Source organism: Ciconia boyciana, chromosome 1 (assembly GCF_034638445.1).
Source record: "Ciconia boyciana chromosome 1, ASM3463844v1, whole genome shotgun sequence".
Taxonomy (NCBI): Eukaryota; Metazoa; Chordata; class Aves; order Ciconiiformes; family Ciconiidae; genus Ciconia; species Ciconia boyciana.
Window position 1 is genome coordinate 115,432,292 of NC_132934.1, and position 15,853 is coordinate 115,448,144.

At 39.2% G+C, this 15,853-nt stretch overlaps 1 long non-coding RNA gene across 1 annotated transcript; it reads left to right on the forward strand.

The window, feature by feature from the left end:
• Positions 1-3,462: 3,462 nt before the first annotated feature.
• LOC140647338 (uncharacterized) lies at positions 3,463-14,525 on the forward strand. The gene is made up of 4 exons (XR_012040709.1): positions 3,463-3,780; positions 9,278-9,380; positions 9,574-9,694; positions 11,086-14,525. It is a non-coding gene; the product is annotated as an uncharacterized lncRNA (long non-coding RNA).
• Positions 14,526-15,853: the final 1,328 nt, after the last annotated feature.

Sequence of the window (15,853 nt, forward strand, 5' to 3'; positions counted from 1 at the left end):
GAGAGCCGGTGACATCAGCTGATGAGGGACCTCTACCAGATCTCTTCAGGGAGAGACTAGGAGAGACACATTGCAAGTGCGGGCATCAGGTGTTAAGACAACACCAGTCAGCTTGCTCAAGTGTCTGGCAGACACCAAAGCTACTAATTCACAGCAATGGTAAAACTTCTCTAAGCAAACTTTTTCTTCCTGCCATTTAAATCTTTTACTATTTTTTCACTTAAGACAGCAGTTCTTTAGTAGTAGAAGAGAAGCATTCAAGCAAAAGGAAAAATACAGTTTTTCCTCTATGTATAACAATATATTCTGGGAAAAGTTGGTGGATGTGATGGAGGCCTTTTCCTAATCCAGAAATAAGATTTTCTAATCTGAAGTCCTTTCTTCTTCCGCAATAAAGAGGCTTCATTAAAACAAGGGAATTCCACTAATTTAATGCTTTCGTTACTTGCTTCTTGGCTGCATTCCTTTGCTTTTATCATGATTAGTAATTCTCCCCCCCACACCCCCCACACTCCCCCTTCAGCCAGTGAGTTTCCACATTACTATTGTACGACTTGAGTGCTGTTTAGCACAGAACTAGCATCAGTTTACCCAGCTTAAAATAATATTTTGCTAGAGTTCAATAATTGTAGTCAAAGGATGTTTTATTTGTATTTCAGGTAGTAAAGTACTATTTTTTCCCCCTGATACTTGTGCAGATTTTTAAAAACCTAGGTTCAGAACAAGCTAAGCCTTTGTGTTGCTCAGAAGATCTGAGGTCTGCTTAAAAAAAACCCTCAACTTTCAAAATCTTCAGGACTCCAAGTCATACCTGTACTGTCAGAGCTGGAGCTTAGTACAGAGCAGAGAACAGGAGGCAGCCCATAAAGGAACCTTTGTATGGGAAGCAGCAGTATACAATTATGCATTTATGGAGGATTGACTGTTCTCTCAATTTTTTAATCAAGCTTTGTCTCAAAGAACTACGGTCAAATATCCAAGCTGCACCTTTTTCTTTCAAGTGCATCCTTCACTTGATTCCCAACATAATACATCCTTCTTTTTACACACTCCATGCTTTGTTTTATTAATGAGATCACCTTCTCTTCTTCCCCTTCACCACCCCCAATGCCTTGAATTGGGCTGCTTTTTTAAGCTACCAGACTGATTTCTATTGCCTGTTTTATAAGAAATTTTCTGAGGACTTTCTCAGCATAAGAACTAATGACTAAATAGAGCTACATTTTTAAAAAGCTCTTATTTTTTGTGTCTTTCCAAATGATTAGCTTTTTTGGATGCACCTTGGAAGTTAAAAAAAAAAAAAATAGCAGAAGGGAGGTGTAATTGTTTTTTTGCTTTTCTCCAAGCATTTTTTTCATAAAGCAAATGTGGGAGAAAAAAATATGATGAGAAAGATCTACCTTCCACAGGTGCTAAGTGCCAAGGTCTCCTCGTTACCACAGCTTTTAAAATTGGTTTGTTTGAAACTGATTTTCAATCTCTTTACAAATATTTTGTAAATCATGGACACATTTTCTATATACTGCCTAATTACACTACATAGCTACTACCTGTATTCATTTGAAACCACCAATTTCCACAAAGAACAAACAATACATTCTCAGTTAACTCAGTTCTGCTTATTCTCTCTTTAACTATAGACAGAGCAGAGAAAGCAAAATTTCAGTGATCAGTTTTTTAAAGGATAGCCTTTAAAAGTGCCAATAGACAGAGAGTCTATTAAACACCATATGATATATCCATGATTATAGCAGACTGTAAGCCCAGGCTTATTGACCATCACTACCCAAGTCAAAACACTTAGTTAAGCACTATTCACTTTTATTGTTGTCTTCAACCTTGATTTAAATTAGGTTAAGCATTATGTTTTTAGTTTCAGCAGCAAGAAGCCTTAATTAAGAGGTAAGAATATTTTTAATTATCTTAGGAAGATATACAATGACAGCTAAATATAATTTCTTAACACTTGTGGTTTTAATTGATATACTTCATAAAGTTGGCAATGGAAGTATGAAAGAATTCAGAAGAGTTCATCTGCAGTACGACTAACATGGGCCAGACTCCCTGCCTGATAAACAGATCGTGCCTGGGAACTGGTATTACTCACTTAACATGGCTTTGTTTAAAAACCTTCCCTCGGTACCCCCACACCCCCAAGAACAGGGACCTTCCAGCTGGGCGAAAGAGGATGTTATTGCCCTTTTTCATTTAAGCATATGCTTAATTTCATCATACTCAGCAAAATACCTAGGCACATGCTGTGCTTTTTCTTTTTTTCCTTTTTTTTTTTTAAAGTAGCCTCTTCTACCTTAACTTTCAGTCAGTCCTTAGTTTATTTTTTAGAAAGGAGGGAGATTTACAAATGTTTTTATATCCCTTAGAGTTCAGTTAAAACAGAAACCAGGTTTTTACTTGTGTGAATCTGTCCTGAAGTGAAAAAAAAAAACCAACCCAAACAACATACATGCACTATTCTTTCCAAGGACCAAAATTTGCAGGAGATAATAGGTTTTTCTATACCAGCTGGCACAGCTGGAGAAAAAAAAATTAACAAGCTTTTCAGCATGCAAACCCTTCTTCAATTCTGAAACAGGAGCAGGAGTCTCGCAAAGTAAAAGGAATTGTTCAGATGCGTTTCATTAAGTCAAGCATTTAGGTGGTCTGAAAGATCACATAATACCTTGGGAGCCCAAGGATGTTCTGTGGACCTGGGGTTTTTGTGTGTGCAGCAGCAGCCGCCGCAGTCCTTCTCCCGCATTCTGGGAGCAGGTTCTCCAGCAGGCAGCGAGCTGCCAGGAAGGTCGATAGGGAAACACCAGGGAGCACTGAGGCCTTGTGCTGCCCAGGGGCTAAGCTTTCTTAAGGAATGCCTACCTCGCTGCACATATTCAAAGTTCCTTTCTTTTTCTTTTTTTTTACAATGATGGCAGGTGTTTTTTTCCCCCTCTTACTGGAAAGATAGATCTTATGCCTTACCTTGAATATTTTATAATAATTTTACAAAGCTGTATGTGGGGCCAGTCTGTGTGCACAAAATAACTCATTCCTCCTTGCCCCCTTTGAAAAAAACATCTTCAGTGGGACATACGAGCACCAGGCCAACATGGCTTCCCTGAGAGAAGCAAGCCAGCCACATGGAACAAAAATTTTAGGGAGCTGTTGCTAATTTCACATGTGTTAAACTGTAGCTCTTATCTGCTTCAGCTAAAGTAAATAAAGGTGCAAACGGACAGTAGGAAATAGCTTTGTTTTCATTGGAGCAGGAATAAGCTGGAGTATGTTTGTTCCTGAATAAAGCAAACACAGCTATTGATTGAGCCCAGCTCACTCGGATGATTCAAATTAAGCACCAGGCATTCAGGCCTTGATGTTCATATCTCAGTTACAGAAACACAGGCAGAAACTATTCTGAGAGCTTGAGTGCAATGCTTATATTATTTGCAAGTGTGCATTCATGGAAGCTTTTCTACTTGTAAGAAGAGAGCTCTGAAATAGCTCAAAGACATGATTTCAAAGACACAAATATAAGTTGTTAATCCTTTTTTTGTTTACAAGAGGGCAAACAGGGACAAGAAATTAGAAGACCAGGATAGGGGACAGAGAGAAGAGGCTGGGAGAAGAAGCCAATGAGAGCAGGAAACTGAATGAGGGGTTGTTCAGAGGCAGAAGAATCTGTAACCCTAAAGCACATTTTCTTCAGAGCTGAAATAAGATGCCGGACTCGTGAAGCTCAGCATGCCTTTACTATCAGCATATATTTAGGAAACTCAGTGAAAAAAGGTACAGTTCATTTCCCTTTAAGGTCTGTGCTCATATCTGTGTTGAATATTAAAGACAAAAAGCAGAGTTTCCTACTCTAGATCTGGAGCTGCTAAATAATTAGAAAACCCCTATTAGTGTGCATGCCTTCAAGAAGCTTATCAAAAGTTATAGAATGAACCTGACTTTCTTATACTTCTTCTGACTTTAATAGTGTTTATTTAAATAGATATTATTATTCAGGATTTTTTTTCAATGTGGGTTAGATATATAACCAAGTACACTGTAAAATGGTATATTCTGTTTACATATTCTTGCAGTTACTACATGATCTGCTGTTCAAAATACTCCCAGTTTCAAAAAGGCTACAGACTCTAGTTCTCCCAGACCAGTCTTTATAAGAAAGTTTTAAAACATTAAGGGGTAACATTTCTGTTTTCAAATATATAATCTGCTTTTTTGCATTTTTAATTTTTGCATTCATAGACTATAAATAATAAGGAACACTTGCTACTTTTACTTGTTTCTGCCAAAGGTACTGTGGATAGGTTTGACACTTAAAAGTTAGATCATACGTGAAGGAAAGAGCATGCAATCTCTTTTCTTAGGACAGAGACATCTTTTCAGGGAGTTTCCCTTCTCAGGAATATAGGAGCTATTTTCATTCTAGAAATGATTGACTTATCCAATTCATGTTGCATGTATCAACTGGAAACAATTACCTTTTGAAAGAGGAAGGTTTCAATTTTGGTATGAGTGAGCACCATCTGTAATTTAGTGCCTTCAGGCTGCCTTAACTAAAAAGTTCAATAAGTTAAAGCCAGGAAAAGGGAAGAGGAAAAAGAAAAAAAGAGAAACTTCAAATGTTTCCAGCAAAAATGAGTCTTTTAGTCTTTTGTTTGCACACAGATGATTATGCTCGTGGGATGGTTGTAAGTAGTGCCTTTTTTTTTTTTTTTTTTGCCATTTTCTGAGTTTGTTTGAAGTGTCAGTGCTACACCATTGTGAGGATGTAGTCCAGATGTCATCATTTTGAAGTTCAGGACAGATGATGGATTATCCTCAACACTGTTTATAAACAGAGTGTAAACGTAGAGCCAGTGTAACAGCCTAGCTTGCCTTTCAGTTTAGAAACATTAAAAAAAAAAAATATTTTTTGGTTCACTCCGAAAAGAGTTCTAGAAATTCCATTAAAAAAAATCATTTTACATAAGAAAAAAGCCACAAACATTCAGACAGAAACATTACATCCGTACACAAAAAAGCTTTCTTTTTTGATTTTCATACAAAGCATTTCAGCAACAGGCAAATTGCAAAACATGTCAGTTCTGTTAGAAGAAATATCTCAAAATGAGTTCTTATCTGAATCTTATCCTAACTAAAGCATATAAACATATTGGTGGTCTGCAAGGAAGGTCTGGAGATATTAATAAAACAGACTTTCTGATATGGTTTTCAATCCTGCTGTTTAGGACAGGACTGGAACTACTGTTTTCATACACACAGCATGTTTTTGAAATATTTTAACACTTCTAATCACCTCCAAAGCCACCAGAGTTAGAAGAATTTTTTTTTTAAATAGATGTGAAAAAATTTAACTGAACTGTATGCAGTCAGTTAAAAGGTTTTTTGTTATTATTTTATACTTAACCTTGTTCTATGATATGCCATTTACATGTGTTTAACAATTACTAATCTTATTCAGCCATCAGTGTTATTTTTCCCCATCTATTGTCTATTGTTTGCTTTTTCCAAGATTTATGTAAACTTCATCTCTGGATGTCTTGCAAACCACCTTGCCCTCTCCTTTCTCCAAATACAATGTGTACCTTAGCTAAGAAACTGTACAAAGTTGGGTAACATCAAGGTTTTGATGTTACATGCAAGCATTCTTTACCTGATCATGCATGAAATTCAACTATTTTTTTATTGTTTGTAGCGGTGTTCTTGATGAATCAATCATAATATCTCACTTTCCAAGGTTTTATGGCTCAGCCACAGACAAAGAGGGGGCCCTAGCCTTCACAGATTCAAGGGTGGGGAGGGTGGAACAACAAGGGGCAAACACAGAAGTGATGTGACCCAAGGGCTGCACAGCTGCTGACTCACAACCACGCCATGTAGCACAGAATTGTACACATCAGATATAAACGGCACTAAGGGAGAGGACTGTGTCTGGCAGACCTGTACGTAATCACAACTACATTAGGTTAAGAACAACTCCTTTCTTTGCTGTGGGGAGGAGACCTTGATCCACAATTGTGTAGGTACAGAGACCTTGTAACTTGGGAAAGAAAACAAGGACACAAAAGATAAAGATGTAGGCTCTCAGAGGAGGACAAAAACATATGCAGCACTTCTCTATTCCTTTTATTTGCACACCATTGTGTGGCCTGACAGATTCAATTTTCCAGAAGTTTTTCCTGCTATTTGTCTTCATCTTATTATTATACATGTACTTAATGGTGTTCAGCTCATAACAACAGTGACTCATGGGGACACAGAACGTATCTACACATCAAGACACAATTTGGTCTTTTGCTGAGGCTTTACGAACGCTGATGTTCTCCCTAACATCTCTAAACTTGACGCCTCTTTCAAAGTAGCAGCAAATGTGACAGAATAGGCTCAGAATTCAGTGCATAATTCAGTCAGGTTCATCCATAGCTTTGGCAAGAGGGTGACTGCGCTTCAGTCATCTCTCCAAAAACACAGGGTGATAACAATGCACAAGAGAATCTGAGTGAGAACACTGTTGACAACAAAAGCATCACAGAACATCCCTTGATATAGAACTGCACAAGCTCCATGGCAGTCTGCAACTGGCATTTAGAAGGGAAATGTTGCAAGAGAGGAGTCCATCAGCCTTGTCAGTGCCAAAACAATTTTTGGCAGAGAGATGGCTTGCTTTCTCAGGTGGGCTGCTTCCAAGTTAATGCTTCTTAAGGGAACTATGGAGAAGCTGAGGATTTCTATCAGAAGCATTGACTTCTTAAACTAAATATGTAAATATTAATGTGGAGGAATGAAAGGAAACAATTTTCAGAAGCGTAGTTCACATTTTAATACATTTTTGGTGTATAGTAGCTTACTTTTCATTAAAATCATGCAAGACAGGCATCAAAATAATTTTTAAGTCATATCCTACATGCTTTCAGTGAGAGGTAGTTTCTAAACTTCCAAGTCAGCTGTGAAAGAGTATAATATTACAATCTGGATAACACCTTGTGGGGCCTACAATGAGCCCTCTCAAAATTTCTTACCTTGATGCAGATACTTCCTTGGAGCACATGGAAGGTGAAAATGAGAAGGCAGCAAAAGACTTTGCATCAGGATTTTGTTGAGACTTTGGAACATTTTTCTTTCCTATGCATTTTGCAGTGGCATCACTACTAACAATAATCACCTTCAGTTGCCACGACAGGCTCTGTACTTCAGCTGACATAGAAAGAACGGAAAATTAATTCCCTGATCAAACAGCCCCGAAACAATCAAACAACAAAAAAGCCTCCAAGCAGCCTGCCTTCTTTCCTTTGTCCCACCAAGGACTAACATGCTATAACATATCTAAAAAAACCAAACTTTAAAAAAATAAGATGATGAAGAAAGCCCTATCTTATAAGCCTGCATTTCTACATCATCAAAAGAAGGGCTCAGAACTCAGAAGGGACCAGTCTTTCCAGACAGTGTGCCTTCCTCTGACCGCTATGTCACATAACAAGCTGGTAAAGTTTGTGGTGGGTTGACTTTGGCTGGCTGCCAGATGCCTACCCAGCTGCTCTCTCACTCTCCCTTCCTCCCCCATGACAGGGGGAAAAAATAACATGAAAAAGCTCTTGGGTCAAGATCAGGACAGGGAGATCGCTTACCAGTTACCATCACAGGCAAAACAGACTCAACTTGGGGAAAATTAATTTAATTTATTGCCAGTTTAATAGGTTTGTATAGTGAGAAACCAACACAAATTGAAATACCACCTTCCCCCCACCTCACCCATTTCTCCCAGGCTCTCAACTTCACTCCTTCATTCCCAACTCCTCTACCTCATCCCCCACCCGGAGCTGCACAAGAGGATGGAGAATGGGATATTGTGGTCAGTCTGTAACAGCTCCTCTCTGCCACTTCTTCCTCCTCACACTCTTCCTCTGCTCCAGTGTGGGTCTTTTCCACGGGCTGTAGTCCTTCAGGGTAAACCTGCTCCAGCATGGGTCCTCCATGCCTGCAGCTCCTTCAGGGCTTATCCACCTGCTCCACCATGGTCTTCCATGAGCTGCAGGTGAATCTGTGCTCTGGCACCTGGAGTACCTCCTCCCCCTCCTCCTCCCCCTCCTCCTCCTCCTTTCCTCTCAGTGCTCATAGGGCTGTTTCTCACACTTTTTCCCTCACCGCTGGGCAGCGTTTTGCCCTTTCTTACCCAGGCTTTCCCTGAGGCGCCGCCATCATGGCTGCGGGGCTCAGCCGTGCCCTGCAGTGGGGCCGTTGGAGCCAGCTGGAACCGGCTGTGTCTGGCACGGGGCAGCCCCGGCCTCTCCTCACAGAGGCCACCCTGCAGCCCCCTGCCAGCGTCTGGGCACCTGCACCCTGTACAAAATTACATCCCTAAGTGAGGGGAATGCCTCTATGGCTCCTGTTGGAAAGCTCTTCCAAGCCTTATCCTTACTGTTCCAACAGCCTCCAGCCTTTATACATGCACTGCACTATTCAGGTTTTGAGTTGCTTTCTAGTTTTACATCAGTTGTGCTGGTATTTCTACAGTTTATTCTTCAGACCTCATCAAATATTAGATTTACTGCCTTAGACTGGGATGCCTGGTGTAGCTAGGAGTAGCTCCACTGAAGACTTAAACCCCCACTGCAGGGTTTGGTAAATGCAGCAGTAGCTGCAATGGTAGCTTAGAGAGCCATATGCATTATAGTTTGCTTCATGCTGTTTCTGTCTCAAACCAGGTAATGGTAAAGTTACTGTTTTCTTTTTACAATTAGTACATACATCTATACAGTTAGATAACATTTTCACCTAAGTTAGACTACCGTGTGTGCAACTGTCATCACCATCATCCTACATTCTGCCAACAGGTAAAGATAATTCATGTCTTGAGGTAACTGAGATATAAAGCTTTTATTGTATGAAAGCAGTGCTTGAATGGAACAGTATATTTTAATCCTTTCATCACAACCATCTGAGAAGAGACTGTCGGATGAACACAGTCCTATTAACACCACTCTTCTCAATTCCCAATCGAAATGCAAGGAGAAGAATGGAAATGCAAGGAGAAGAAGAAAAGAGGGAACTTTGCCTACAAAACACTAGCAGAAAGTTTTCAAAGGCATTTTTAATCCAGAAAAAGTTGAAAATGTAGGTATTATCTGTTGTGTTAAATGTCTTTTTTATATCTGCCATCAGGTGTGAACTTAACTTAAATGAGCCACTACTAATGCTCTAAAGTGCACATATTTTGTGGCTGAGACATCCTTTTTTAATGGCTTCTTTTTAAATAGATTTTTTTTTTTTCACCCAGCTCTACTCTTCCCCTGTGTTCAACAATAGTCAGTCACGGATCACATGCATAGACTGCTGGAGAGTCTATAGGGGAAGCAGTCCACAAGACAACCTGGTACTTGGTATGTAGCTATTCAAAGTCATTTAATGGAATAAAATATCAATAAATTTTCATAAGTCTATTGCAAAGTTTTTCTCATTTACTTAAGTACTCGTAATTCTTTAAGTTTATAGCAAATTAATACTTTCAAATTAAAGAATGTGCTAAGTCATATATCTGATATGTCTCATAGCATTAATTGTCACTATTTTTAGGGCTGCAACTCTTTGTCCTGAAATAGGATAATGCAGAATTTTCTACTGTACCAGCGGACCTAGTGGAAAAAGACCCCACTCAAGTCTTTCGGCTGAACATGACTCCTAAGCATGTCACTGTGTAAGATAGATATAACATGACTGTTAAACACATTTTGCTAAAAGGTGTTTCTGTAAGCTAGCAAACAACTATTGTTCTACAAAATGTCACCCATTATGGACCAATGCAAAAAGTCATTTATCTGCTTGAAGAGCAGTGCAGAGCAGCCTGGGGTCAGTATCAAATAGTCAGTTGTGCTGCCCATAGGTCTCGTGGGAAAATGTTCAGGTGAATCCTGAGCAGGCAAACCTCTGATGAGCTGTTCAAGCAACCCTCATATTATACCAGTATATTTCCCTAATACTGGACAAAGGCCAACTCAGTGAGGTTGGCAAGAAAAATCACAAACTGTGAATGGAAGAACTTTGCATGGTAAGGTATCATCAGTTGTACCTTCCTCAGTGGGGTTCAATGTCAAGACAAATAAAAACGTTTTCAAAAACCTGACTGCATTACAACTTACTTAAATGATGAATATGCATTTTGGAATTAAAAAACAAAAGCACTTATGGAATGTTACAGATTTTCCCAAATAAAACACCAGAAAAGTCAGAAAGTGTGGGAGAGAAACCATTAGTCTAGAACCTTGAAAAACACACACACAGAGCTTGTGTTGTTACCAAAATAATAAAAGGGGGCAAATGTAACAGCAGTCTTAAACTTAAAACCTTGACATCCCTAGGCAAACTAGTCGATGTTATACTGAAATGTAACATTATTAGTGCATTATGAATAACTGGGGTCTATGTAAACTGAGTAAAAAAATTTCCATCTAGCAGTAATGCTGGATTTGTGTCTCAAAATTCTGTTAAAGCTTTTGATGTAGCCCAGTAGCACAGGTTTAAACAGTTGATGGCAGACCGACCTGAATTGTCATGGAGTTTCCAAAATGGTCTTTTATTAAAAGCTTTGAGCAAATCACCTTTCACATAAGCATGTAATTAGTTTGGGGAATTCATGGCCTTCACAACATGCTGTGGCAAACAGTATAAAAAGATTCAAAGGTTTAGACTGGTAGAGGATGAGTCCATCAGTAGCTACTGGGTAGTTTGGTCCACATACAACTTCTCATTCATAAAGGTCTTATGCTATTAGCTGTTTAAAGTTGAGAAAACAAATCCATACATTAAATACTGTCAACATGCCTGGTTTATATATATACTTTCTTAAGAATTTAGTACTAGCCAGAACTGAAGATATGACACTGAAATAGATAGACCTTTAGTCTGACCCAGTATTGAGCTCTTATGTAAGGTTTAATTTTTGTCTACCCAATTTCCTTTTCTCCACCCTCTTCTCCTCTGCATCATTAGTTCATATCCTTTTGCAATTCCATTTGTTTTTAAGTTATGTAAAATGTTTTCATCACTCACTGCTATTAGTTATCACTTGAGTGCACAATTCTGTTCCAGGCCACAAACTCTTCAGAGAACACAGACTCTCCAACAGCAATGCTATTTCCTTGATGTCACTGCACTGGGAAGAGGAAAGTGGCCAAGACATCCATTGAAGCTATCCTGTACAATCATGATGCTTTACTTCCAAGTGTTTCTATTTGCTCTGTGCAACTAACACACGAGAACATAGGCAGTTCTGAAGTCCTCAGTATTTTCTTTTAAAGTACAACACGCCTACTCAACTGGCCAAATGTTTTTTCTCCTATTGATAAGTACTGGAGCATTGCCACTAGAAATCTTGCTATTCATAAGAATTCCTTTAACAGGCAGCAGATAATCAAAATTCCAAGGAAAATTTTAGTAGGAATAAGGATATGAATAATCCTCTCGCAGTCTTTTAAAGTCAGTGGATTCATTGCATGCCTCCTGATTAGCTAAGATTTCCAGAAGGCCCACGTTACAGCTTACAATAAGAACAGTAAGAAGCAGGTAAACTAAATGCAAAGATGTTAGATTGACAGTTCAAAAAACTGTTCTCTGCATTTTTCTTTTTACACAATTAATTTGAAAGATCAGCTTTAACACAACCATTTTAAAGACAGTGTTACAGATCATGAAACCTAGAACCTCCTCACAGAAGTTAATCTGGGGATATTACTGAGGAGTAGAAAATATCTGTTACACCCCTTCTTTTACCTGTGACTGCTGCTAAAGTTCAATTTGACATTTCTATACTAACATATTCCAAAATATTTTTTTTTAAAAAGCTACTTTTTTCATATCTAAGAAAAAAAAATACTGTTTGTGACTTTAAAATTTTCTCATTCTGCCCTATTACATTCAGTTGTAGTTCATGATTTCTGGGTTTTGTTACTTACAACAAAACAGCCCAAGTTTCAAAGTACAGGTTTCATATTATTTTGGAAGACATGCTGTCATTCAGTCAGCTTTTCCTTCTGCTTAAGATGTGGCCAGCTTCAGTTTTCTATATCACTTGCTAAAAAACTCTGCCAGTTTACCTTGCTAAATTAATCTTTCCTTTTTCTAAGGGATGGATTAAAGAGATTAAAGTTATGACTTCATTAAACTTTCTGCCAATCAAATGTTTATGGAAGAAGAGGAAAATAGAAACCAGATTCCCTTGGTCTCATTCTAACCTGTCACAAGTTCATTAAGATGAGACTCATTACCCATACAGTTAAGGGGTAGCCTGATTTACCACTCTATAAAAAGCAAAAGTTGAATAATCAGCCATGTAAATCAGAAGACTGTTTTGAGAAACTAACAACAGCAACCCACCTGCCTGGATTGAGCATCACTTCCTACCTCAGTTTCCCTGTTTTTGGCCCAAACTCACAGCTACTGAGATAAAAAATATTTTTACAATAAAGGAAGTAAGGAAAACAGCATCTCTTCCTTACCACAAACCATGAAGCTATAAAGAGGACTAGGGAAGAGTTCTACAGCCAGTCCTCTGCTAATACATTTCACCTCAGCAAGTTTGAGGATGACACCAAGCTGAATGGTGCAGATGACAGGCCAAAAGGATGGGATGTCATCCAGAGGGACCTGGACAAGCTGGAGAAGTGGGCCTGTGTGAACCTCATGAGGTTCAACAAGGCCAAGTGCAGGGTCCTACGCCTGGGTCGAGGCAATCCTCGGTTTCAGTACAGGCTGGGGGATGATGTGATTGAGAGCAGCCCTGCGGAAAAGGACTTAGAGGTACTGATGGATGAAAAGCTGGACATGAGCCGACAGTGCACACTTGCAGCTCAGAAGGCCAACCATATCCTGGGCCGCATCAAAAGAAGGATAGCCAGCAGGTCGAGGGAGGTGATTCTGCCCCTCTACTCTGCTCTGGTGAGACCTCACCTGGAGTACTGCGTCCAGCTCTGGAGCGCTCAGCATAAGAAGGACATGGAGCTGTTGGAGCGGGTCCAGAGGAGGGCCACGAAAATGATCCGAGGGCTGGAGCACCTCTCCTACGAGGACAGGCTGAGAGAGTTGGGGTTGTTCAGCCTGGAGAAGAGAAGGCTGCGGGGAGACCTTATAGCAGCCTTCCAGTACTTAAAGGAGGCCTATAGGAAAGAAGGGGACAGACTTTTTAGCAAGGCCTGTTGTGATAGGACAAGGAGCAATGGTTTTAAACTAAGGGAGGGCACATTTAGACTGGATTTAAGAAAGAAATTTTTTACAATGAGGGTGGTGAGGCACTGGAACAGGTTGCCCAGAGAGGAAGTGGAGGCCCCATCCCTGGAAACATTCAAGGTCAGGTTGGATGGGGCTTTGAGCAACCTGATCTAGTTAAAGATGTCCCTGGTCTTGCGGGGGGCTTGGACCAGGTGACCTGTAAAGGTCCCTTCCAATCCAAAGCATTCAATGATTCTATGATTCTGTAATTTTGTGAGTAGGTTGCAGGTAGTACCCTCACAGGACACCAGTGACCAAACACAAAGCAGAAGACTAAACTAGATATCGCTTTCTGCCATCGATTTGTCTTTTTTTTCCCCCCACAATCTCACTCGCATCCTAACACTCCCTAGGAGATGCAATTCTAGCTTCTTTCATTCTCAAAAGTCATCAGCTTCAGTATCTCAGCTTCACAAGGCACCAGCCCAGAAAGGACTCAAACACACTCTCCTTGTTGACCCTCAGTCCTGCAAACTTTTTTCCACCCCTGTCTCTTCCTCACACCTTTTACCTTTAAGTTAGGCAATCTACTCTCTCATAAAACCTTTTCCCCTAAGTTATTAGCTCTTTCCCATTCTGACTGACAGATGTTTGGGCTGAGGGCTTAGCATAAGATTGAACTCCTCTAGTCATGTGAGAAAGAATCAGCTGAGCTCCAAACCTTGCCAAAGGTCCGTTCATCCAGGAACAATAGTTAATGTGCATTTGATACAACTGTCTACAAAAAAGCTGTGCAATTATAATATTGTTCTAAAATGCCAAATTATATTTAAAAGTCACTATATATATTAGAATGTCCAAATTATTGAGAAAAACCCCCACATTTTGCAGAGTTGCTCAGTCATGTAGGGAAACCAAGGATTTCACTGAAAATTTATTTGGAGTCTTCCCCATTGTTTTGTATAAATTTGTATCTTAGTTTAATCTAATTTTCCCTGTCTTTCCCCTTCCTGTGTTTATTAAGCATTCTCATAGATACTGTGACACCTTGAAATTAGGTTCTTCCCCGAACAAAATAACAAGTTTGTTTTCACTTAAAGCAGGGAAACATATAAGCCTTAATTTCTCTTGCTACCTAATGTTCTCCAATTGTTTGGCTGATGTGTAAAAAAGACCAACAATGGCAATAAGCAAAGATATCTCTTTCTCTGATATCTCTTTCTCAAAGATATATTTTTCTGGAGGTAAAAGGCATAAATAAATATGGATTAAATAAATAAAAATGTTCAGGAAAGTGTATGTTCTTTTTCTTCTTGATCTACTTAGATTTATTGGCAAGTCTACTGCAAAGTGAGTTTATTTCGTTATAATCAGTGGTGAAATTAATGCTATTAAGCATCATTTCAGGTATTTAATTAGCATCATGTGCCATGTAAAGAAGGCTTTGGACTGCATTAAATAATCTGAGTACTTGGAAGATATAAATAGAACAAGAGAATGCCACTTTGCCTTTGAAAGAAGGTTTTAATTAATTTTCTAGAACATAATGCAATAGGTAAAGTGAAAATTAAAGTTAATTGGAATACTTTCTTCCTTTGAAACTTTGTAGTAATCTTATCTGAAACTCATGACCAGAGATGATTTTTCGATTTTGAGTAATATTTCAAAGAAAAGGATATGGGAATGGAGGGGAGTGTGAAGGAGAGGAGAAACAAGGCAGGCATGTGAGGTTAAAGTACCTGTCTGAACATGTTTGGGTCACTGTAGTTTAACAGTGTTTCTTTTCCAGAATTTGAAAAGCATGTAAACATGGGGCAAAACAAGAACTGTTGAATATGTAATTAAGTCTTAGCATTGTACTGACCAGTATTGCTAGGCATGTTGTATTCTTCCGTGACTGCTAAAGCTATAACAAGACAGCATGTTGTCCAAAACCATGAATATCTGGAATCAAAGTCCCTTCTCACCCTTTCCTCACACCAAAATAGACCAAGGTCTCACATCATCTGAAGAATATAAATATTTCATGTCTAAAGAGAGAAATGTATTTATAATAATATAACATATTATTGACAGTGTATATAAACATATAAATACATTATATATATATAAACATATAAATGACATTAAATCCATTCTGAACAGAATTAACTTCCATTGCTGCTTGCTAGTCACAGCACGGATGGCATGCAAAAAGGCTTGAGAAAATGAATAATATCTGTACATAAACACAGCTGCAAGATCTGGAATTCCTTGGCTTTTACCATTAAAATGTTTTAATATTAGGAAAGGCTTTATACTCTAACGTTTTGCATATAAGATATGCTTGAAAATGTGGGTGTGACTCACATTGTCCTAAGAAACATTTGTTGATATTACAGGGTATCACTGCCTCCTCAAGGCTTGGCAGACCTGTAAACATCCAGACAGGGATGTGATGAGCTCTGCCAGTCCAGCCCTGTCCGTCCTGGCACAGGACCCTGTCCTGCCCCTGTGTGTCCAACTAGGCAGGAACAGACTTTCTCTCAGTTTGTGCTCTCACCTGGACACCAGCACTAATCCAGCCTGTTCAAATCAAGCACGGGTCCAGCCTCCCACCATCTACATTTTACCATCTATCTGACCAGTAGCAACAGCCTCCGTATAAGAATCA